The following is a 25,696-nucleotide window of genomic DNA, read 5'->3' as shown; positions in this document are numbered from 1 at the left end:
TAAGGTTTCATGCTGTTATCTGTCTTCTAAATGCAACCATAAAAATTCAAGTCACTTTTGTGTAGAAATGTACCTGAACCATTATTCTCCAAACCCTGGAAAGGAGGAGTTCCCAAATCTCTGTCACTCTCTACATCTTATAACTTAAATACATTTCTAATCCAATAGCAAATGTTGTAGCAAGACACTGCATTCACCTCCGCTGTCTACTCCAGAAGTATGCAGCTGATCAAAAGAAAAATATTAATTTATAATAACTGAGCATGTTTGGTAGACTAGGCTAGGGCATGGACAGATGAAAAAAATATATTGAATTAAAAGTCATGGGAAGGAGGGCGACTTACTGTTTGATCTGATGTTCCAGTAATTGGTTTGTGTGCCTACAAAGTGAAAGCTTATCTCTTTCAGGGCTAAGATGTTTCAGTTTAGTTTCTACTTACTGTGGAGTGGACAAATGAAACAGTTCTCGTGCAACAGCTAGTTCATGGTAAGTCCTCCACCACTCCCCCTTAATTCGGTATATTTTATATTACTGCTTTCTATACAGAACCCCTGCTCCCTGCGAGTCCATTTATAGCATCTGACAAAGCAAGCTGTCACTTTCAAAAGTTTATGATTTTTAGTTTAATTTATAAGGTGCCACTCTGCCCTGCCTTCTGCCTGACTTAAGACTAATTCAGCTAACTATCTTTCAGTGTAATTTGTCCATGTTTCTGCCAGAAATAGATGTTGTCAAATAAAGTGTATCAGCTGTGCCGACATGTTTTCCAACACAGCTGATCCTCTTCATTGGGCAAGACACATCACCTGTTGTCCCACCCATTGATCTGGCAACATGTTAGATTTATTTTTTTTAACTGAACAAATTTCAGTAAACTATTCAACATGAAGAATTTTCCAGATTCCAAGTTCATGAGAATTTTTACAGCATACTTTTTTTTGTTACTTTTTTTTCAGCAACTGGCTGATGGGGTGCACCCAGAGAGTAGTGGTGGATGGGCTGCACTCAACCTGATGAGATGTGAGCAGTGGGGTACCCCAGGGCTCAGTCCTCGGGCCAGCACTGTTTAACATCTTCATCAGCGACTTGGATGAGGGGGTTGAAAGCATGTTGTCCAAGTTTGCTGATGACACTAAGATGTGGGGCGAGGTGGGCACACTTGAAGGGAGAGAGAGGCTGCAACTAGATTTAGACAGACTACAAAAGTGGGCAGATGAGAATAGGATGGGGTTCAACGTAGCCAAATGCAGGGTGCTGCCCCTTGGGAGAAGGAAGCCACAGCATACATACAGGCTGGGGAGTTCCCCTCTTGAAAGCACAGAGGCGGAAAGGGATCTCGGAGTCATTACTGACTCCAAGATGAACAGGAGCCGCCAATGCCAGACCGCAACCAGCAAGGCCAGCCATACCTTGTCATCCATCCAAAGATGCATCTCAAGCCGGTCCAGAGAGGTGATATTCCCCCTCTATGCAACATTGGTCAGTCTGGAATTAGAGTACTACGTCCAGTGCTGGGCACCACACTTTAAGAAGGATGTGGCCAGCCTGGAGAGGGTTCAGAAGAGGGCCACCCGCTTGGTGAGAGGACAGCAGGACAGGCCATATGAGGAGAGACTGAAGGACCTGAACCTGTTCAGCCTCAGCAAGAGGAGGCTGAGGGGGGACCTGGTGTCTGCCTACAAACTCATCAGGGGAGATCAACAGCAAATAGGCAGAGCCCTTTTCTCCCCAGCACCACCTGGGGTGACGAGGAACAATGGTCATAAGCTGATGGAGAATAGGTTTAGGTTACAGATCAGAAGGCAATATTTTACAGTTAGGGTGGCCAGAATCTGGAACCGACTTCCCAGGGAAGTGGTCCTCGCCCCTACCTTGGGCAAATTCAAAAAGAGATTAGATGATCATCTGTCTGGGGTCTTGTGAACCCAGCATTCATTCCTGCCTGTGGCAGGGGGTCAGGCTAAATGATTTGTTCAGGTCCCTCCTGACCCTAGCTACTATGAAACTATGCTGTTGTTCCCCTTCTGTATGAAAACAGATTTCAAAAGTAACATGTCCAGGGCTTGAGGTGGCTGGTCCTGTGCAACCCAGGAATTCCTGTGTAGGATTTGGGCCTCTCAAGCTCTGGAAGTACCTGCCCTCCTTTTCCGTATTACTGAGATAAATGCTGGAGAATTTCAGGGAACATCTTGGTAAGCAGTTTCTTGCTTGCAGTCACACCCTGAAGTTCCCCAGGATGTATCTCTTCAAGCAAAAAAGCTAAAGTTTCCCTGCTTACTCTCAGAGATCCTAGGGGTGCATCTCTGTAAGGGGGAAACCCAGCTCTCCCTACTTACGTAGACATGCCCAGAGAATCCCTAGGGCATGTCTCTGTAGGAAGAAAAATCTGGGCAGGCATTCCTAGGACTTTTGGGGCCTGGTCCTGCATGGGAATTCCCAAGGTGCACAGGACTGTGCCCCTTCAAGCACCTGTCTGCAGCAGCTGGAGAGTATGAGCAGTTATGCACTGCCTGGGCTCTCCTGCCATAAAGCAAATAGACAAGACATCTCCCACTAAATAGCAGCACAAATTAATACCACCTTTGTCACAGTCACACATTTTGGCTATTTGTGGCATGACAAGAGGCATGGACATCGGTTTGCTTGGCCTTTGGACTGCCATAAAATTTTTCCAGCAGCATAAAAGTGACAAAAGGTGATGTCTGTTTCTACCCTCTATGTCTTATGTTTCACTAAAGAAAGGTGAGGGGTGGAGGGGATGGAAATGAGATGCAATACACCTTTAATCCTGCTAAAGTAATTTGTAATGCCATTTTTTACTTGGTACAATAAAAACGAATTATAAGCTATAATGTCTTGGTTCAGTCATGCTTTGAATATTATTAGTCCCTCTAGTTAATAGCGATACTCAGTAGAACAAATACTGCTTCTTCTCCTGCCTAATGTTATCACATCTGTTCTCTATTTTAAAACAATATTGTGATAAATCTTCCCAGCAAAGAAGGAACTGTTCAGTGCAGTTGTATTTCTTGCTTACAGTAGATTGGCTTGACAAAGACTAAAAACAAAACCCCATGACTCTGCTTCTCTTCTCTTTCCTTCTGTTCTTCTGAATAACACTCTTCTTCCCTGGAAGTTGCTTTTGCTTTTAGTGATTTAAAGAAATGGCTGTCCTGTAAACAGGGTTATAAATATTGGCTCAAACTTCCTCTTAGCCTAGTCATTTGGTTGTGATTTGTGTCATACACACAGCATTATGGAAGGCAGTGACCCATTGCATATATTATATTTTCTGTAGTAAGTGCCAAAGACAATCCATCGTCCCTTACATTGTTTGAGAACAGAATGAGTTACAGCAAATGCAGTCATGTGCAGGGAGTTTGAACAATACAGGATAAAACCTAACTGGAATTAAAAAAGACATTGACATGACATTATCTTAGTGCAGTTTCATTTAGAGCAGCATTCTGTCCTGGCTCCCCTCCATCTATCTTGTAGTCGCATTTGAAAAAGGAAGAACTCCTACGGATAGTTGCAGTTGCAAATACTTGTTGCTATTCTTGCCCATAATGTAAACTGAAGTAAGAGCTCATGAGGGGAGAACAAGCCAAAGCCTTCAACACAAATCACTTTATTGTGCCTGTTGAACCAACGTGTGTAATGAAGGACGCAAAAGCAAAGATTTAACAGTGTGCAGTTGAGGTTCGCTCCCTCCTCACATAAATCACTGGTCATGCTGAATGCAAAACAGTTCCACTCAGACTTGTCCTAGACTTAGAGGAGGTGAAGTCTGTGTCTTGTGTTGCTTAATTCTCCATTTGTATTTTCTTTAAGTAGAGGAAAATACTTTTCTTCCCCATTCTGGGGACTCTTTCGAATGCCAACAGACATTGTCATGCTTTCCATTGTTTCCAGAGGGCATTGACTCAAGCCTTGGTTGCTGAAGCAGATAGTTTGTAATATCCTTGCAGTGGTATAAATATTCAGCAACATGACAATTCCCTCCCCCGAAAGTTATTAATTTAAATGCCTTGCAGTTCTAAGCAACGAAGTAAGCCTTAGCCTTCATTACATCTCTGTCCTGAAAATGTCCAGGTAACAAGACAATTAGATGGCAGGTAATTTGGGGTTTGATTTGCAATAAGGGCTCAGTTTAATTTATGATGCAAGATAATTTAAGTTTTCATACAGCAGTAGCTGGTCACCCATCAACGGATCTGGGACTTCGGAAAGAGGGTGCAGTAGCAGGAGCTTGTGCAGCAGGGTTGGCTGCATCTTGGGTCTTAGTCTTCTCATGACACACATGCACACACACTCCAGGGTGGACAGGCCATGCTGTAGGAGCAGCAGCAGAGGACTTTTTTAAAGTCCCTCAAGCACTTAAGAATCTTCTCCCATTTCCTTCCCCTTCAGCCTCAGCTACACATTCCCTCCCTTCCCCCCTCCCCTGCCCTCCACTGCTGCTGTCCCCAGCTGAGCAGGAGGCGGGTGGGGGGCTCCAGAGCTGCTCCTTCCCTGCTCAGCCAGACTGAACATAGAGCTAGGCTTGATTAGAGACTAGCAGTAATAGTGGCAGCAGGCAAGTTCCCTTTCCCTATGCCTGCTCCCAGACTGGCAGGGAACAATGGGTGGACCAGGTGGGGAGGAAGGACCTGCCACTGCTGCTACTGTCCCTGAGTAAGTCCAGGGTGCTTCCCTAACATCCCTACCACAGAGCAGCTAGAGACAGCGGCAGCATTGGTCTGGGGAAGGGGTAGGGGAGAGAAGGTGTTGCTAACTGTGGTAGGCTGTAACAAACTGAGGGGCCAGAGGTTTGAGCCCACTATAAGCAGTGATGCTGATTACTGGCTGACCAGGAGGACTGGGCCAGCTGAGGGAGATGATTAGCAGCCACAGGAAGTGAGCCACCCAGAAACAGGCAGCTAGAGACAGACAGGCAGAAGTGGGGAGAAAGTGAGTGTCCTGGCCAATGGCTGCAATACTGGACCAGGGTGCTGCGACACTGGGAGCAGCAGTCCCACAGCAAGAAGACAAGTTACAGATAGCCTGAGAGGAAAGAGAGCAGTGAAGAAGGAGCAGCAGCAAGCTAGAGGCACCTTGTTAGGGGCTGCAGAGGACTCAGAACTGTAAGTTAACCCTTTATGGACTGTGTTTATGTTGGTGTTGGAGGACTGACTAATGTGGGAGGACACCTGTGCAACAGGCATGCCCTGAGAGTGAAGGACTGTATTATGTTTAAAGACTGTGAGCTAAGCAATAACCCCAAACCCTCTACACTGACCTTGGAAGAGAATGGAGAGGGGTATTCTTGCTTGCTTTGGGAAGCTTAAAAAAAGTCCCTAGCTGCTTCTCCCACAGCATGGGCAACTGAAAGGGGGGTATTTCCATGCTACCACACACCCTGAGGGATCCACCTTTGTGGCCACCATGCAACTTGGAAGCATAGTATGAGGCATTAATGAGCATGGGGAATGGACAAACATTCAGTTTTTATTTGGTTCTGTGTAAATTTGTTCAGTTTGCAAGAGCGGGGAGGGCTATGAAAATTCTTTTGTAACGTTAATTACATAGAATCTACCCACTCAGCAACACCTCCCCAATGTTCCTACACTCTAACACAGGGTTTTTCAAACTTTTTTAACATTTATATTTTATATTAAAATTATTCGGGGGTGCTGAGCATGTGCGCACATGCGCCCTCCAGCAGGTAAGTCTGTGGGGGAGAGGAGAGGGCCCTGAGGGGAACAGATAGAGGTCCCTGTGGTAAAGGAGGGAGTGGGGCACAGACAGGGGTAGGGGCTGGGGTGAATGGGGCCCCAGCCCAACTGGGTCGTGGGACAATTGGAGCCCAGGCGGCTCATTCAGGAGTGCAGGGTGGGGGGCTCCCACTGCTGTGCACATCTGGGTGGAGGCCTGGGAGCCATGTGCCCCCCCCCCCCCAAAAAAAAAAAAAAAAAAAAAACAACTGTGCGTGGGGTGGAGGAGGCTGCTGTTGCATGCTGGGCTTTGTGCGCTGCTGCAGTTGCCCTGGGAGAAGTGTGATGGCATGTGCCTGCTGCAACCAGGCTGCGCCCCGCCCCTTGGTGTCATACTACTCCCAGGGCAGCTTCATCGGTGTGTAAAGCCCACCGCACAGTGGCAGCTGCCTCTGCCCCACACACAGATTTCCCCAAAATATGGGCCTCCGCCATGGTGCACGCAGTGGTGGGACGCCCCTGTACACTCTACAACTTTAAGTACTCCTAGCAGTATGCGTACCCCTGGTTGACAACCATTGCTCTAACACATTGCCATAGCTTCAACCAGGAGGAAGCTTGCCTAGTTTTTAATGACCAAAGACACAGAGTGGCAATGAATTGGTCTGACAGGTAACATAGTGAGATGAGGATCTTAGCTTCTTAAGAGATTCTCCTCTCTGCTATTTAGACTTACCTGACATCATAACTCAGGGTCCACCGCTGATTGTAATGATAACAGAGCAAACGACTCTGGAACAATTAGCTCTGGAGTTTATTTGTGCAGAGAGTCCAGTGGGAGCAGCTCAGTAGGCCTGTGTGAATAGGCAGCTATTTGATTCAGCTTCAGATCCAGCCGATTTGGATGCCAGCGATCTGATTTGGAGCTCTGGGTTGGCTTCCTGCTTTGATTCAGCCAAATCGGCTTCAGAGCTGCTTCGGTGATCCAGCCATAGGATATAATGGGGAATCAATCAAATATTTATAACTTTGTTGTTTTTTGTCTGATTTGGGTGAAACCATCAGGGATGGTAGCCTCTGCTGAGAGCATGAGGCCTTCCATGTTTCAAGGATATAGGTGTAGGGGTTTATGAGAAACTGCACCCTAAATTCTTGAAAGCAAAACTCATGCCACATGTATGTGTTGCACCACAGTGGGGTGAAAGCTGCAGGGATGGTAGCCCCCGTGGAGGCCATGAAATCTGCCAAGTTTCAAGGTGATAAGTGCAGGGGGAGTCTGGCTTCTGGGGCCCTGCACCTCTAGCTGCTAACAGGCAAAACTCGTGACATGGGTGACACTGTGTGTGTTAAGGCACAGTGGGGTGAAAACTGCAGGCCCACTAGCCCCTGCTGAGGCCACAAAGCCTGCCAGCTGTTAAGGAGATAGTTGCAGGGGCATTCTGGGGCCCTGCACCCCTAGCTGCTGACAGACAAAACTCACATCATGGGTGCTTGTGCAATGGACTGTGTCTGTCTTGGGGCAGTTGATTGTCTGTATTGATTCTTTCCTCTCCTTAGTCTGTGGTTGTTAATCCTTGCTTTAACTCATTACATTAGCTAGCAACTGTGTATTGAGCTGGTCCCTGAGTGAATCATGATTGGTTGGTAACTAGTAACACAGTATCTTAGCAGCCAGGCCTGCAATAGTCCCGTGTGTCCCTCCCATGTCCCATGCCCCAAGACAGACACAGTTGCACAGGCATCCATGTCACGAGTTTTGCCTGTCAGCAGCTAGAGGTGCAGGGTCCCAGAACACAAAAGTCCTGCACCAATCTCCTTGACAGCTGGCAGGCTTTGTGGCTGCAGCAGGAGCTAGCAGGCCTGCAGCTTTCACCCTGCTGTGCCTTAACACACACAGTGTCACCCATGTCATGAGTTTTTCTTGTCTGCAACTTAGGTGTAGGTGTTTGGGGGAAACTACACCTCATCTCCTCAAAACTTGGCAGAATTTGTGGCGATTCGGAAAGCCTAAAGCTTCCAGCTGTTCAATTCAGATTAATCGATTCAGCCTCCGAATCATCTGAATTATCTCTGAATCCAAATCATGATCCGAAGCTCTGCACAGCCCTACAGCTCAGGCTGGCAGGGGACCCAGGGAGGTCAGCCTGCCAGCCCAGGGGTCCTCTGATGGGGCTCCATATACTGTGGAGTGGCTGGCTGGGGCATGAGGGCATTTCAGTGTGGAGACTGCTTATGCCTCAGCTGGCCCCTCCACAGCAAGAGAAGCCCCACAGGCCTGAGGCTCCACGTATTGCATAGCAGCTGGCGGGGGCACGCCTGTCAGCTGGCCCTGCACTGAAGCACCCTTGTGTCCCAACCAGCCACTTCACTGTCTACACGTGCATTTAAGCACAGTAATTAATTGTGCCATTGGATAGTACTTGTGTCTGATGGGACTATAAATTAGTCTACATTGACCTAATTGCCACACATGTAGACAGTGATGCTTTACTGTGCAGAAAATTAGCCTACTGAACAGTAAATTGCACATGTACTGTCTGTGACTTTGCTCAGTCTTTATTCATGTACAATGCCCATTCAGGTAGAGAGGAATTTTTCCAGATTAAAGACCTCACAGTTTGGTCTTTTGTCACTGTCCTAAGTAATTTCTATGAAGACCACTCCATATTTTTGGGAAATCTGTTTTGTTTGTTTGTTTGTTTGTTTGTTTGTTTGTTTGTTTTTGTTCCAAGCACTGAGTCTGTGGTCTGAAGGCCTGTCTCTTTGTTGTTAAAAGGAGGAAACTGAACTCTGAACAAAGATGATAAGTAACATCATTTTCCTAGAGGTATTAGAAACCCTTATTTCAGGGAAACTGCCAAGATTGGAGCCCTTTTGGCCTGCTCTCCCACCAAGTTTATACAACTGTGTAGAATGGGCAAAATACATATTGGGTGCAATGAATCTACTTGGTCACTAGATGGTGATGTTACGGTGAATACAAGGGAGCTTCTGAGGTGGAAGGAGACAGTTTTGCCAGGTAAACAGCAGTTTGCACTTGTGGGATTGTGCCAGCAAGGATGTGAACTTTCAGCTTCCTGAGGAAATGAGTGAACTGATTTCCTAGCCTTACTGTGGTGTTGAGGGCTAAGCAGCAATATTGTCAGGGACACAAAATACTAGTGTATATAAAAACAGTGTTGTAAACTCTCCAGTAGGAGTTGTATACTGATAAGTAAATTCTTCTGTAAGAGCTGACTCCTGCCCTCCAGCAAAAGCAAAAGTTCTGTGTTGCTTCATCATTTACCCATACATGCTATAGTACAAGTTTCTTCCACAATATTTATCAAATATACCCTTGAAATACACATGACAGCCTTCTGCGGTACCACCAAGTACCGATGCTTCAGTCTACAGCAAACACTAACAGGGATGTGCCCTAAGGAGGAGAACACTGCTGTATGCACAGCTCATCGCCCACTCTATCTTGAAGAACCCTGCCCTGAGTAGCAGGCGTCTTCTTACAGTAGATATACTTGTGCTTCTTGGTGAATTGCTGAAAGCAAGTGTTCCCAATTTAAATGTTAAATAAAAGGGTTGTTATATCCAGAGGCCTAGTGCGTGAAAGGATTTTCCATCTCTGAACATTGCCTTGTTTTTGAAATGTCTGAATTCACTCTGTAATAGGATTTAGGTGGTTTGCTCCAGTTCCTGAGTCCCTGAAGGGAAGGAGCGTTTGGATCTAGTAAACTTCATTTTTCAGAGACTGAGATAGTTGAACAGTTCTATACAGTGAGATCAGTGCCAGATTATGATGTGGTGACGCCCTAAACTATGTCCAGTTTAAGAGGCCTCATACAATAGACTGAGAGAGAGAGACTGAGGGACCTGGACCTCTTCAGCCTCTGCAAGAGAAGGCTGAGAGATGATCTTGTGGCTGCCTACAAATTCATTAGGGGGGAACGGCAAGGAATTGGAGATGCCCTGTTCACCAGGACGCCTCTTGGGGTAACAAGGCACAATGGCCACAACTGACAGACAGCAGATTTGGGCTAGATATCAGGAAAAACTTCACGGTGAGGGTGGCCAAAAATTGGAATGGGTTTCTGAGGCTGGTGGTGCTGTCCCTTCCTTGGAGGTCTTTAAGAGAAGGCTGGATAGGCATCTGGCTGGGGTCATCTGACCCCAGCAATCTTTCCTGCCCAGGGCAGGAGGTTGGACTCGATGATCTGTTGCGGTCCCTTCCGACCCTAGCATCTATGAATCGATGATAAAAATAATCCAATGTATGTAAATTTTTGTCATATTAGAATGAAAAAGTCCATATTCAGAGTCATTTTCCCATATCTCCTTTATCTCCTTTATTTACCAACTGATTATTATAAAACTTGATATTGAGTCAGTTTCTTTTTTCTTATTTAAAGGCCCCTCATATTGTGAGGCCCTAAACTGTAACTTAAGTAGCTAAAGCCTAAATCCAGCACTGAGTAAGATCTAGTTAAGAGCCCATGGTGACCTCAAGGCTTCCTCTCCCTGGCTCTTCTGTACTGACCACCCTCAAACCTGGATTCCATTAAATAAAATGACATTTCACAAAAATACAACTATGAGCGAATTCCCACTTGATCATGATACATCCCTTGTTGACTCACTCTGACCCATGCGACCTTCAAGAACAGTCCAGCATGTCTTGCATGCAACTGTCTGTGAGAAAGTAACTAGCAAGGAGATATTTTTAAAATATGGGATGTGAAAGGAGAGTTGTGGCCCAGTGTTTTATAGTATGCATCAACATAACACATTTGCAAACATTCTCTACATCAACCTAGGATGCAGATCTCCGAGATGTATGTAACTACAGTAGGGAGGAACAGCAAAGCAGGAATAGCAGAGGAACCTTGAGAGAGATTGCATGGCAATAAAGAAGAAGGAAACAGTGTGGGCAAGTGGTTAAAGCTGAGCTGGCAACAAGGAGCATTTTCAAATCAGCAGTTCTGCCATTTGCAACCTTGCTCTATAGAGAATGAGAAAACTAATTAGTAGGGCAAAATACATCTTACCTCAAATAGCTGTTAGCAGTGTGACTCCAATGCTTTCTGCATAAAAGTTCCACCAAGGTGGGTGTTTTTTGCTCCACATCACATAGACCTCACTCTTGAAAAGGCTACAAGCCGCTCTAGTACTTCAGAGGGGAACAAATGTAACTGCTTCAAAAGATATATAAGATGATGCCAAACAGCGTGGATTTGTGGAACATAGGTCTTGTCAGACTAACAATATCTTCCTGGTGAGTTTACAGGCTTGGTTGATGAAGGTCAGGGGTAGATCCTTGGGGAGGGGTGCAGTGGTGCAGTTGCCCCTTTTCCCTCCTTTGAGCCCTGCTCTACCAGACTTTAAAACCAACTGCTTGCACATCTTCTGACTTGTGATTATTTTTCATAAATCATAGAGATGCTTTCAGAGGTCATCTAGTCCAGGTCCCTGCCTGAGGCAGAATCATCCCTATCCAAACTATTCCGTACAAATCCTTAATCTAAATTCTTCATAAAACTACAATCAACCCTGATGCAACACAAGACACATCCTAACATGCCACAGGAAAGCAGGGGAGCCATGGCACCAATGTCCTGCTTCTATAACAGGTTGCTCAAGAGTTCCCAGGTAGAGGGCCATGCCCCCTGCTTTAGAGGAAGGCAAAACCCCCACAGTCCATACCAATCTGATCATGGTGTAAAATTACTTCCTGACCCCAAATATGGCAATCAGTCTGACCCTGAACAGAGGGGCAAGATGAACTAACCAGGGACCTCCAGCTTTAAGTCCCAGCAGGAACATTGGCATAGCTCAGTCAAAATCCTCAGCATTGGCCACAGCTAACACCCAATGCCTCTGAGGAAGTCTTAAAAACACCCTGACACCCTGTAACAGAAAGAGGCAGAGAGAGTAACCAGAAGTATGGAAGATACCCGTAGTAGAACATAGACATAGCTATGCCTAGATCATCCTTGACAAGTGGCTGTCCAGCCTATTCTTTAACACGTCCAGTGATGGAGAGTCCACAACTTCCCTAGGCAATCTACTCCACTGCCTCACTGTTCTAACTGTAAAGAAGTTTTTCCTGATATCCAAGCTAAACCTACTTTTCTGCAACTTCAAACAACTGGTTCACATCCTTTCTACAGCAAGAGGGAAATGTGCTTACCCACTTCTTTATGGCAGCATATTTGAAGACTGCTATCATGTTCCCTCCTCAGCACCTTTTCTGCAAACTGAACATGCCTAGCTGCTTCAGCCTCCACTCATATGACTTGCTTTCCAAGCCCTTTAGTTTTCCCAGTTTGTTATGGGTTGGTTTTTTTTTTTCAAACTTGATATATGATCTGGCAATTTCCATATATTTTTGCTTTGACCTTAAACTGAATAATATAGCCCTGGACCCCTAGCATATTAGTAAAGCTTCTGTTTAACTAGAAAAAAGAATGTGTTGTGTTGTATGTAATGATGCACCACACCATCTGCACCCCCCTTTTCAAAATCCTGGATCTGCCCATGATGAAGATAATAGTGTTGATGTAACAGACATTTGTCTGTCTTTAAGGTGTTTGTCATGGTTACATATGGCATTTTAATTATGAAACTATGAAGACAGCTTCATAGGTGAAGGGAGAGTTGCTGTCAAGCAAGTGTGGTTCAAGTGGGGCTTCTCAGGGCTGGGTTTCTTGACTCTATACTACTTTATCAATGACCTGGAAGAAAACATCAATAATTACTGGCGAGCAAGATTTTTTGAGTAGATGTGATATCTTTTATTAGACCAACTGAATAGTTGGAAAAAGTTCTTGGCAAGCTTTTGGGAGCAGTCGCCCTTCTTCAGGCATGGGGAGTCTTTGCTGTTCTGAGACTCCAAGAAATGAAAGAAGCTAAAAGTGTGGCAGGATGTCAGTGAAAATGTAAATAGGTAGAATTAGAAAGCAAAAGGTGAGGCAGAGAGGGGAGGGGGAAGGGGAAGAGAGCAGGGAAAAAAAGGCTGAAGTGAGACAGCCTCTTTTCTACCTTGTACTCTATCACTGCACTGTCAGGCAGGTAACTGGTAAATCAGATGTCAGGCAGGTTATAATGTGTCATGAATCCAATGTCTATATTGAGTCCATGATTTTTTGTATCCAGTAGATTTATGAAGTAAAATTTGTAGGCTCGTCCATGGAAGGTGTTTTGTAAGTTCCCTTTGAGGATTAGGCCTGAGAGATCAGAGAGGGAGTGATTGTCCTGTGAGAAGTGTGCACCCACAGGTAGTTGGGTATTCTTGTCTTTGATAGATTTTTGGTGTGCATTCATTCTGGTGTGCAGCTGTTGTTTGGTTTCTCCAACATATTTTCCCTCAGGACATTTGTTGCACTTGGATGAGAGCTATAAACATTTCTGAAGGTGCAGCTGTAGGATCCAGGAATGCTGATGGCTCTGTTGTGGGGTGTAATTATAGTGGGGTGCTGGAGATATGTTGGCAGGTTTTGCATTTCTTGTCCTGGCATGGTCTGGATCCATTTGTCAATGTGGTTTGGGTGATAGGGAGTTTGCTTCTGCTGATGAGGTTAGCAAGGTTCGGTGCTTGTTTGAAGGCTAGGATGGGTGGTTCTGGAAAGAATCGGGTCTTCTTCTAGTATGGGTTGCAATTGTTTGAGGGTTTTCCATGTAGGTTCCAGGGAAGCATGGTATTTCATAACTAATGGTGTGTGATTTGTGGGGATTTTCTTTTTATACTGCAGTAAATCTTCATGTGGCATCCAAGTGACTCTTTCAAAGGTGTGATCTCACTCTCTCTCTCTCTCTCTCTCTCTCTCTCTCTCTGGAGGAGTGTCCTTGTTGGCTGAAGGCCCTTTTGAGATTTGTGAGGTGGTGGTCACAGGTATTCTCCTTGCTGCAAATTCAGCAGTATCGAAGAGCTTGGCTGTATATTACAGCTTTCTTGGTGTGTTTGGGGTGATTGCTGGTTCTGTGTAGATATGTATGTTGGTCCATGGGTTTCTTTTATATGGTGGTTTGATTTTGCCATCTTGGATATTGATCATGGTGTCCAAAAAGGAAATGCTTGTGTTAAAGTATTCAAGTGATAGTCTGATGGAGGGGTGATGATTGTTGAACTTTTGGGTGAAATCAATCGGAGACTGCAGGGTTTTGGTCCAAATGATGAAGCTGTCATCTATGTATTTCAGGTATATCAAGGGTTTGATGGTGCAGTTGTTAAGGAAGTCTTCTTCTAGGTGGGCCAAAAAAAGGTTGGCATATTAATACCCAACTACCTGTGGGTGTACACTTCTCACAAGATGATCACTCCCTCTCTGATCTCTCAGTTCTAATCCTCAAAGGGAAGTTGCAAAACACCTTCCATAGATGAGCCTATGAACTTTCATAAATCTTCTCAAAAAGCCTTGCCTGCCTATGTCCTTAGACCAACACAGCTACAACCAAAAACCCAGCAACATGGAAGATATCAATAATTACTGTTTATTTGTGATGAGTTGCAGAATGGGGGAGTGGTAAATGGGGAGAGGACAGGTTGCTGCTGCAGATTTGGGGTCTCTGATAATTTGAGGGCAAACAAGTAATATGCATTTTATTGAGACTAACTGCAGGTTTATATTTAGGAATAAAAAAAGTTTGGTTATATAAATAGCACAACATGGTTCCTGTTGTGACACTGGCCAAATTAATTAATATAATTCCTAGATACCTAAACAGGGGGATATTGAGCAGGTATAGGGCAGTGGGGTTGCCTCTGTATTTGATACTAAAGAAGCTGCTCCTGAAACAGTGTCAAGCTCTACCAACTATAATATCAGAGGCATATTGTTAAATTGGAAGCTGTTCAGGGAAGAGTCATGAGAGTGATCAAAAAATTGGAAAGTATGCCTTACAATGAAACTCCCTAGGAGCTCAGTGTTTTTAGTGTAACAGAGAATGGCTTAGGGGTTCCTTGGTCACATTATTTATGTACCTACACAAGGAACAAAACTTGGATTGTAAAAGCTGTTGCATTCTAGTAACAAAAAATGTAATAAAATCAAGTGGCTGAAGCTGAATCTAGGCAAATTGAATTAGAAATAAAGTGTAAATTTTACCAAAGAGGAGCATTAACCACTGTAAGTATTTCAGGGAATTTTTTTCCCCAGTGGTATAATTGCAATAAAATTAGATGAGTTGTTTTTTTTTTTTAAGGATGTGCTCTAGTTCAAACGTGTTCATTCACAGAAATCTTTTGGTCCATTTTATATCAGCAGTCAAACTACACCATCACCATGGTCTCTTCAGAGCTTATCAGTTGTGAAAATAATGAATGTAGAGCAAAGGAAAACTTACAATGCATTTGAGAAGGGTTACAATGCCCTTACTGCAATGCTGACCCTAAACTGCTACTATGGAAGGAAATTAGCATTTCTGCTACAAGAGGGAGCTTCCTAAGAGGAAGTGGAGCTGCAGAAGGGAGAGGAAAAGTAGGGCTGTGTGAAGGCTGTTTTCTATTTGACACTGTTTCAACTCATTTCGAGCTCGAAACATTGAAATTGAAATGAAGGGCTTTGAAACAGCCTTGAAAAAAACAAGGCTAGTCAAAACTTTTCGAAGCAGCCAGCAGCGAGGTGATGAGAGACAGGGGAGAACCAGAACTGCGCTCCCAGCAGCAGCTGGGAGTGCAGCCCTAGCTCTCCCTGTCTCCCGCCGCTGGGCTGCGGGAAGCCGATAACAGTGTAGAGGAAATGGAACAGCTGTTTTGAATCGAAATGAAATTTGAAATGCAACGCTGTTCTGTTGAAACCTTGAAAGTCAAGGTGAAATGGAACAGTGCCGTTTTGCACAGCCCTAATGAAAAGGGCATCAAGGAATGCACTGCAGCAGAGCCACACTTACATACTTTTCTCTTTTCTTTTCTTTAAAACCTTAGTACATCAGAACCTATGTAAAGAAAATATCGTGTCACTGTTTAGGGGATGAAGAGTTATTTTTTTATAACTAGATTAGTGTAACAATTTCCACTCACTTTCCTCACTGTAGTTATAATGCAATGATACATTACAAATAGTTCAGCCCACTCTTGTAAACAGTCTAAAAATATCCTGCTGGTGTGTGTGTCTGATTCTGGCCTCAATGTTTCAAAGACTCTGGGAATGAAGTTGGGGGTCAGGCCATCTTCTTGGGAGAGTAAGGTCTTTTTCCAGTCATGTCTGAAAATAGAGGAAATTTAACATTAGTAACATTGAAAACTTTGATCTGGGAAACTAAAAGAACTCATCAAAGTCTCTTCTATATTCTGTTCAGCTCTGGAAAAGCTGTGCATGTTTGCTTAATAGTTTTTAAATCACTACAGTGCTGAATTTAGGGACAATTTAGTTGTTATTCATGCCTTAAGATGCGTTGTGTAGCTTGCTCTTTCCATTCTATAGCTCTTCTTGCAATATTAGGGTGTTTTCCTTGTATCACTAGCTCCAAAAATCCTGCTATTATGTGAGAATCTCAACATCCATTAAAAGAAAGTAAATTTCACCTACAGAGACAAATTCTGAAAACATGACACAAATGCATACTAAACATCAGCAATCAAAAGGCAAAGAAAAAGTCTGAATTTAACTTTTTTGTAACATTCTCATGATATTTGAATGCTTGGGGTTGGAGTGTGAATACTGCGTTCACACTGCAACCTTCACGAGAACAGAATGGGTTTCCATGGTACCACACTGAATATCTTCATGAGTAAGCTGGTTATTTTATCGCTTGGAGAACGTATATCAATTTTGCTGGTAAGCATTGTAATAACTGAACACTTGCTTATTTGCTACCAGTGGAAAATAAAATCAGCATACTGATCTCTCTCATACGGTACCTATCTCTGTGGAAATGGTATTAAAGGGCTAATAAAGGAGACCTTAAGTTGACCAGCTGAAACCTATTTGCAGGCTTAGTCTGTAGGTTGGGGCATGTCCTTTCACTTCTCTCATCTTATTCTTCTGTAAAAATTACCTACCTGGTGGAAGCAAGTTTCCCTGTTCACCCTAGCTGTTCTGGTGATCTATGATGCATAGGCAGCAGAGAAACCATTCTCTGGTCTCTTTGCTTAGTGGATGAAGGCTCAATTTCATTGAACAAATATTACTATTGCTTCTGATTTTCTTTTATGTTTCATTGTATACCTAAGATTTCCAGCGCTTCTAGCCCCAGCTAGAACCTGGAAGAGTAAACAGAGGGATCTGAACATTTCAGGACCTCAGGAAATTTTTATTTGGATTTCTTTTTTTTAAGAAGATGGAATGATTGGTTTCTGTTGCTCATCTCTGATTGTTTCACCTTCTTTAGTTTCCAGAACCAAATCGGAGAGAAAAGAATGCACATCCTACCATTTTAGAAGAAATCTGTTGCTATTTATATGCTACTGTGGAAATCCTTTAAGCTTTTACTCATATAAATAGCTCTTACATGAACCATTCTAAAAAAATTGGGACAATTTAGGTGGGTATGGACTGATTGCATAAGAGGTTATAGAATCAGGTCCCCACTTTTAAAAAAAGAGTACATAATTTTATGTTGTCCAATTAGTATGATTTGTGACACCTTTCCATTCTTGTATTTAGGAACTTGATAGTGTTGCATAATGACCTAGTTTTCATCAACAGCCCTCTTTTATGGCATAAGTAGTACATGGTATAGATGGGACACACATAGATCCCAAATTTACCATCAAATAGACTGACTGTATAAATGTGACTCTACTGCTTCTCTGTAAGAAGGATCCATACTTTGCACAAATAGCAGCACACTATAGTTATCTGAAGTGAAAACCTAACCTTGTAAAAGTCAGGGGCCTTGTGAACATACAGTTTCTCACTGGAATCTCTGGGACTATCCAGATGAAACGCATCTGCAATTAGCATCTCATTTCATTTCATGTCATTTCACTGGTCTCACTCTGACACTAATACTAGTGTCAGAAACTTGCTTGATGTTGGTCTCTGTATCCTAACCTTTGTGTGGCAATAAAATTAAAGATGAAATTAGTTTTTGTTTTGTGGGCCAAGTTGCACTATTTTGGTTGTGTATAGACATTCAGGGAGGTTAGAGTTAAAAATGGCCACTTGATCTAAGGTAAGTAGGGATGGGGGAGCTAGCTTGGGGTACTGGGGGGGGGCAGGTGGGGTCTGAGGCAGGTCTTGGGGGATCAGACCAAACTCCTCCCATCCTGCTCGGTCATCCCCCCACCCTGACTTACTCAGCTCCCAGCACTGGTGAACACCAATAAAAGCGGCACTAGGAGTGGCCTGAGGGATAGGGGGTTTGGTAGACTCGGGGGGAGGGGAGGATATTGTCTTCCTGGGGGAGAGACAGGGGTGGGGGGCAAAAATAGCTTGGCAGCAAGGAGGGAATAGGGAAAACACAGCCCCAGGGCTGGGGTCAGTGTCTGGGCTTTCCCAGCCCTGGGGCTGTGCTAGGAACTGTACAGAAGTTCGGGACAGTTAGATCAGTCTAAAAATGGCCAACCTGATCTAAGTTAACCTACCTCTGAGGTACGCCTAACTTAATCTAAAAATGGCCAACCTGATCTAAGCTAGGTGTACCTCAGAGGCAGAGTTAACTTAGATCAGGTTGGCCATTTTTAGATACAGCTAACTGTCCTGAAGTTCTCTACAGCTCACACTTAGATCCACCTAACTAGCATAAGGTCCACACCTGGGCAAACTAAGTTGGATCAGGTGGCCATTTCTAATGCAATCTAACCTTCCCAAATGTCTGTAGCTAGCGTGTATGCACCATTCTGGAGCAGTTATTTCAGGTATGTTGTGCTTCTCATGTCTGTGGTTCCTGTTGCCAGACAGATAGCGTCTGTTGTATTTTATAGACTTTGCTCTCTAATCTGGTATGTGGAATTGTGTTAAAATAACTCTAACAAAGAAGCTTTATTTTATGCTGTGTAGATGAAGGTGTTCCAGAGGATCTAGTAACTATTGCTTAGAGAGCCTCATGAACTTTATACTGACTATTCAGAAGGTCAAAGTCTCGCTCTTTATTATCTGTTTGCATTCAATAAATTGTCAGTGGAATTCATGAATAGATCCCCAGGCAGAATTTTGAGATAATTTTGATGAGAGAGGGGAGTGTGCCTTTTATTTGCAAAAGAATAACTTAACAACCCTTGATGTGTACTTGGTAAAAACAAGTGTGGGAGGTGGAATCTTGTGGAATGCAGCTTTCAATATTTAACATAAATTACTTTCACAGAGTGATCAGGGTCTGTGGTTTCTTCTGGGAAAGAAGATCAGATGTATTTCCATGTATACGAGCTCAGTACAGTAAAAACTTTCATAGTGAAATCACTTTAGAAGGGGAAAAACGCAGGAGAGAATTGTGAGTACATAGAGGTTTTCCTTATGCTTGTTGTTCCATTGAGCTTTGTCTGGCAGAAGTACTACTCATGTTCTCTTTGGTACAATGGCTTCCACAGATTGCACTGAAATCTCTCAGAAATGCAGAGAACAAATAGGTCCTTCCCAAGGCTAAAGGAGCATGTAGGCAAGTATAAGCTCAATCAAGAAACTGAAGCAAATCGGTGGGGAAGGAAGGAGAGTGAGAGAGAGAGAGAGAGAGGTGGGCAATAAGGCTGTGGAATTTGAAGTGGGAAAGAATCCTCTCAAAAAGACAGAGGACTGGAATAGAAAATGATCGTAGGTCATAAAGAAACCATGACTTTCCAGACCCCTGAAATTTAGAGAGGATTAGGGATTTAGGAAGAACATGAGAGTGTTGTAGCAAACATAATGAAGAGTTGCAGTAGAGTTGAGGTCCGGGCCAGGAAAAATGCTGGCAATGCTGGAAATGCTTAGTGATAGGCAGAGCTACAGATAAAGGAGATATGGGAGGGGGAAAAAAGCAATGGTTGGAACCAAGGTTCCTGATCTTTGGAGCAAAGTGAAGTTCCACATTAGAGTATGATAGTATCTGGAGACATAAAAGTTTCCCAAGAGTTTTCATGGAGTTATAAGAGCTGACGTTCAATATATAAGCTTCTGGGTTCAAAGACCAGGGTACAACAAACTCTTCAGCCCTAGGCAGTGGAGTAGGTAGGTTAAAACTTAAATCTGAAGTGGAAATTAACAGCTAGCAGAGATCCCCAGTATCAGGTAGCTTACCTCCTTAGCACAGTTACCGCAGGCTCTAACATGAATGGAAGGAAGCCAAGAAAGTGCCTGTGCACTTGTTTTTATCTGAAAAAAATAGTTGAACCATCTGAGAATGCACTGGACTCAATGATCCAAGTCATGTCAGATAGAAACCCATGGTCCTGTAGCAATGCTCTGCAGTAAGGGAAGTGCTGTTTAGACTATGAAGTGACACAAAAATATGTTATCATTTAGGAGAATGTAAAAGTAATCCTCAGGGTAATAAAAATACCACTTGGGCTTCTCTGCCATTAGTGATCATTGGCGCATACTTGCTTATTGGTTTAAGGTGCTTAGCCATGGTGTTCAACACAGTATTAGCTGAGTCATTCACCTAAGTATTTGAGCTCCTCCTACATGTCTCGTGCTATCTGTGGAGATTAGATGTGTTAGCATAGTTATTTTTAATCATATGTGATAGTCAGATTGATCAATAAAGCTTTGGAAAAATTCCATTCTGACCGCAGAGTTTGACAGATGTGCAGAGAGGGGAAAGTTTTGAGCAGAAACAAGGTTAGAATCAGGTGGATGTTCCTGTAGATGTTATTTCCTTTTGATTACAGGACTTCAGTCCCTTCTGTCATCTTTTTGTGCTTCTAAAAAAAGTAGCAGAAGGCAGTGATGAGCAAAGAAGGAGAATGTGTTTCCATTTCAGTTCTGTGTGGCATAAAATTAAAACAGCAACAGAGAAATTACTGTTAATTTCTGTGGATTGCTACAGCATGTTTTCTACTGTTATGCTGCAGCTTCAATTCACATTCAGATGATGTTGTACAGATTTATAATGGGAAAGGAAAGAGAAGCTCATTTTATGATGACATGAAAACCAAACAGAAAAGTTTTTCTCTGATTCCTGATTTGAAGGAAACTTGGAAAAGGTCTACAGATATCCTAAATCTCTGGAAATTAGCTCCAACAAGACAGGAGAAACAATGCGCTCCTAAATCCAAGCTCTGTGAAATGCATTCTACATCTGCAAGTGCTGTGTACTCTTAACTCCCAGGCAAGTCACTGGGACTTAAGAGACTGAACCCCAAGCAGGATCAGACTTTTAGGAGCAGCTGTTATATTTCCCACTTAAAAAAGCAAGTGTATTTCAAATGAAGTCTGACTTTTTGCCATGTAACTTTAATATGTGGTTTTCACCAGCTGTACTTTTATATTCTTTAAGGCATTCATCAGTCATTTTAAAAGTCAAAGTAGGCCTTAATTAAAGACAGCCTATTCTTCAAGTGCGTAGCATGCTGACCGATTCAGGCTACATGACAAATAGCTCCTTTTCCAAGTTACTCCAGCACCTAGTGCAAATGGGAAGAAATTATTTTTCTTGGATCTTGCTTTTGAGGGTGACCAGGTGAGGACTGTATTTGCATTCCCAGAATAGGAAAGACAGATTTCAAAGCTGCTCTTTAGAATGAATGACAAGGAGTCAAATTTGGCTCCCTGCTACCATAGTGTGAACCTGAAATAACTCTAATAAAATCAACTGAGTTACTCTGTAGGCTAGGGAAACTAGAAACAGAATTTGGGCCTTCTTGGATGTGCACCAAGATGGTCCAGACATGTCAAGGTGTATTTCCCTCCTGGTCATCTCAGCCTTCAGATGAGATTGTCTAAATAGCATTTTTGGCTGTCAAAGTGCCCAGCAAACTGGCTTTCTATTCCTGGGTATGAATGCTGTGCACCAGAGGTGTAGCCCCACAGCTCTGCACTTGGGGCAGCTGCGTGATGCCCAGAACAATGCTGGCTGCCGCAGTGCTGATCGCAGTAGCATGATCAGCCTGCGCTGCCATTGTGCCTATTTTTGTGCTCCCCCTGGCCCCCCCACCCCCAAGATGCCTCCCCCAGATATGCTGCCCCAGTCATACTAGTTATACTATTGTTGTTCATGAAGCTGTGTGCAATTGGGTAGTCACGCAGACTGGGCATGTGAAACTTTGGCTTGTGCATGAGCCCCTTGTTGACATGTAGCAGCCTTAGATACCCAGCAGTAGAGTTGGCCAAAACCTATAACTACTGGACTCGGCCTCAGTATCAAAAGGGTGTGGGTATCCCTCTTTTGTCCCCAAAGCTCAGTGGCCAGGGAAGTGGGAGGTCTTAGTGTCTATCCCCCCACCCAGAGAGGGTTCAAGCCTGGTTTCCCTGATTCACACCGATCTAACCATCCTGTCAAGGGGGCATTATCCAGTGCTTCTTTTCAAGGTGAGGAGTCATTGTGGGGGAAATGGATGGAGGGCATTGCAGAGGGAAGCTTCTGTTTCACCAGGAGCAAAGGTCTTAGCTAGAACTCAAATCTTGAGCACCTTCCTTTCCAGGCCAGCAGCCACCTTGGCCACACAGCTTCTGCTTTGCACCCTTCGTCCTGGCACACTTCTCCCCCCTCCCTCCCCACCTTGGCTGCCCAGGAGACCAGCTTCAAAGGACAAGTGAAGCAAGTGTTTATTTATTTGACCTTGGTGTGATGGTTAAAGCACTGTGCTAGGAAGTATGAGGGACAAAGATTAAAACCCCTTCTGGGTGAGGAGATCCCTGGCCCTCCAGCTATCCAGATGAGTGCCCTAGCCACTCAGCCATTTGGAAAAAACATGGGAGTATATGTGCTCTCTCCTAACCCTCCTCCAATCTGTGTGTGTGCATAGCTGTCAATGTGTGCAGAGCTGTATATCCAGGAATAGTGTGCCATCCTATGCATAAGTGGTATTTTTTGTGCTTAGATGATTGTATAGATGGCCAGAAAAATAGAATTATCACCCAAAATACCTTCCAAGAATGAAACAGAGATGGGTCATGTCAGACTAATAGTCGTTAGTACTTTGTCTCTATCCATAGAAACACCAGTACATGAAATGTTGAGATTTTTCTATTTGCTATAAATAATTTTTATACTATTTAAAAATAACACACAAAATAATTGCTGCACAATTCCTCACCTGTTAAAAATGTTTAACTGAAGTCCATTCCTATCTGCATTTCATTGATAGGTATTTATTGTATTCTGTTAGCATTTGGTCCGCTAGGAATGCGACTTGCATGCAGACTCAGTGACTGGTTTCCACTTCTATCCACCTACTCTTGTAACTTTAACATTTTTTTTCTGGGAAATCCTAGTTCAGTTGTCTGTTCACCGGCTGTTATGAAAAGTAATTCAAAAGGAATAGCTCCTAGACTCATAGTTGGAGCTGCAAGAGAACCCAAATTTTGTGCTGCATGAAAAACTTCAAATGTTGACATTGGTTTTAATTCCAAATGGGAACAAAACCAAAATAATGCAAATGTTCCACAAAGTGAAATTTTCTTGAAAAAAAAGTGTTTTAGGTTGTTCAGAGACTTCTATTTAGAAAAAAAATAGACATGTTGGTTTCCAAGTTTAAGTTAATAAAAAAGCAAAATCAAATTTTCAAGTCAAATACAAACTCTTAAAACTAAAGGGAATTGCAAAATGAAGAATTGAACTGGTCAGTTGCAAGGGAGTAGCTTTTTGCTGAGTTACCTTTTCAGAACAAATTTTCATAGAAATTGACATTTTCTGTGTAAAACCATTGATGCTTAATAAGGAGACAGCAACAAAAAATATTTTAGGAAATTTTTGGACAGCTCTTGGTGATATCTTTTAGTCTCTCTTCTTTCCTGTGAGTTTTTGCAGAAGGGGAAAAATAGGGATTACTAACCCTATCAAAGTTAAAAGACTGTGAACTTGCTTGGAATCAGTGACTTGGCTGGAGTGCCCTATGAGCATGTGCAATTTAAAACAGTTTCGCATATGATGTGACCTTATTCTAAATTTGTCATTATATGGTCCCCTAGAGTCTGTTCCCTCCGATTCACCATAAAACAAAAATGTTAGGGAAAGCAGTTTCTGGATGTTAGCTAATAAACAGGATTTGCCTTGAATATCCCTAGTGTATGTGGGAGCTAAACAGTTTCCAAGTTACTGCTTGTTCCAAATCTTTGGTGCAACGCAGAGTGGTACACCTGATTCAAGATAATTTGCCTCACAGTAAGTTATTTCCCCTGAATACTGGATCTGAATCTCAGATCAAAATCCCTATTATCTCTAGGGAGGTTTAATTCATACGTCTGTTCTTTAGTAGCACGTTCAAATCACCCAGAACTGGAAGTCTGAATCCAAATGCCTCTCATAGAAAAATCAAAGCTAAATCCAGTCTTTTGTAGCTCAGTGCCATCTCTTTAAAGACCAAAGCATAACTCCCACATAATGAGTTTTCTCCAAACTGCAAAGCACATGTGAATTCATTGAATGTGGCTTTAAAAAAAAATATATATATATATATATATTTTTTTTTTTTAAGCCTTATTTTGAATTTTTGCCTCTTTAATGAGTGCCTCTCCATGATGCGAGGGCAAGGATTTTTTAGGGTGATATCTTTTATTGGACCAACAATGTAATTGGGATAAAGTTAGGTAGGTTTTTGATTGCAAGACATACATCTTCAGGTCTAGCAGACCTGAAAAGGATGTGAAAACTACTTGATTGCTTCAGAAATAGTAACATTTCTGGGGGCAAGTGGGGATCTGGAATAGTTCTTTTCTTCTCCAAAAAAAAAAAAAAAGAACATTTTCTACCAGCCTGTGTGTACCAAAAATCAAACCAAGCAAGGTATCAAAGGGCAAAAAAAATGCATCAGAAAATTTCTCCAGTGTAAATTTCCTCCTCTCTCTCCCAAGTAACTGGTTTGTAGTTCTTTCCCTGAGCTTTTTTGTAAGTCAGGGTGGAGAACTAAGGGAGAATAGATGATAAGGAGGGAATGGACTGTGCATCGAACTGCACATTTAAGAGATTTGAGTTCTCAGCCGCAAGTTGCCTTTATTAGGTTGGCAGTCATTTATTTCCCTTGTGCTACAGTTTCTTACCTGTGAACTGAGATAATGTTACATCTATCCTGTCCAGGGAGATTCTGAGGCTAAAGCCATAAATAGTTGGAGGCACTCAGAGCGCCTACACATGCTCTTTAATGCATATTAGGTTATTTTAATGCACATTAAAACATCACTGGAAAAAACATGCTATTTGGTTAATGCGCGTTAAAATGGGTGAATGTGCATTAAGCGTCACTTAAACTGTGGGCACTTTTACACGTGCTCGGGTTGGGGTGGGGGGGGGGAGCTGTGCTTTAATTAGAGCAGCTCTGAGAGCCGCTCTAATTAAAGCGCTGCAGCATCTTATTTATCATCATCATCCCCATGCTTGAAAATGGTGGTGGGGGCACTTGAACTAAAACTCATTCGAGCTTTAGTTCAGGCACCCCCACCACCATTTTTAAATGCAAAGGCACTGATATAGGAGATGCAGGAGGCTGCTGTAGCACAGAAGTTGCCACACTCCAGCAGAGTTGGTCAGTCAAGCCTGCTCTGACGTAGCGGAATTCCAGTGCATCAGAGCAGCCTCCCTGCTCACATATAGGCACCGGAGGTACTAGATTTAATGCTCATTAATGCATGTATAGATGCACCCCCTGATACTGTAATTGCAGGAACCATGTTTGTAAGGGTATGTATTAGGGCTATGCGAAGCTTAGGTAGCTAATTTGATTCAGAGGAGATTTGGCCTGATTTGGGGACCGAATCTCCAAATCTGAATTGAATCAGGAGACCAATAAAAGCTCCGAATCGATTTGAAGCATCCGATTCAATTCAGAAAGGATTCAGCTGCTTTAGAGATTTGGCCATAGACTAAATAGGCAGCTGACACAGCTGCCTCCAGCTGGTAACTCTGTTGGGGTTGGGGGAGAGGGGAGGAAAGGGGAGTTAGGGAGGGAGGGATTGGGGCTAGGGCAGAGACAAGCTGCCCAGCTGGGGTGGGGGGC

General features: G+C 43.3%; 1 protein-coding gene across 3 annotated transcripts in view; it reads left to right on the top strand.

The window, feature by feature from the left end:
• LOC102385979 (rho GTPase-activating protein 7-like) overlaps positions 1–25,696 on the top strand; it is a 177,311-nt gene that overhangs the window by 15,246 nt on the left and 136,369 nt on the right. The window contains exon 1 of one of the 3 annotated variants that reach the window (XM_014520772.2): positions 5,110–5,127. The exons of the other annotated variants lie outside the window; for them this stretch is intronic. The gene's annotated coding sequence lies outside the window, so the exon portion shown is untranslated. Of the gene's footprint in view, positions 1–5,109; positions 5,128–25,696 lie in introns of those variants that run through there. 3 annotated transcript variants of the gene reach the window in all.

The sequence above is a fragment of the Alligator sinensis genome, unplaced genomic scaffold (assembly GCF_000455745.1).
Source record: "Alligator sinensis unplaced genomic scaffold, ASM45574v1 scaffold7_1, whole genome shotgun sequence".
NCBI lineage: Eukaryota > Metazoa > Chordata > Crocodylia > Alligatoridae > Alligator > Alligator sinensis.
Note: the sequence above shows the minus strand (reverse complement) of the source record. Positions and strands in the feature narration are given on the sequence as shown.